The sequence below is a fragment of the Chinchilla lanigera genome, unplaced genomic scaffold (genome assembly GCF_000276665.1).
Source record: "Chinchilla lanigera isolate Chin_1 unplaced genomic scaffold, ChiLan1.0 scaffold00026, whole genome shotgun sequence".
In the NCBI taxonomy this organism is placed as follows: domain Eukaryota; kingdom Metazoa; phylum Chordata; class Mammalia; order Rodentia; family Chinchillidae; genus Chinchilla; species Chinchilla lanigera.
In genome coordinates, this window is record NW_004955427.1 from 8872437 (window position 1) to 8872710 (window position 274).

The window sequence follows — 274 nt, forward strand, 5'->3', positions numbered from 1 at the left end:
GCCTGGCAAGCGCAAGGTCATGAGTTCGGTTCCCGGTACCGGAGAAAAACCAAAAAAAAAAAAAAAAAAAAAGAATAGTAAGCTCCCATCCCACTGCTTACTCTGTTTCAAGCTCTTTGTATGTGACATAAGTTTTGAAGGACTTTCTTCAACACAACCAAGAGACTATTTTACAAGGACTTTATCTGTGCTCTACTTGTGAGTGTAATAAACGACAGTTTCTGTATTCTGCAGCTGTTGACCTAGAAAATGCAAGAAAGTGGACCTAACAGGA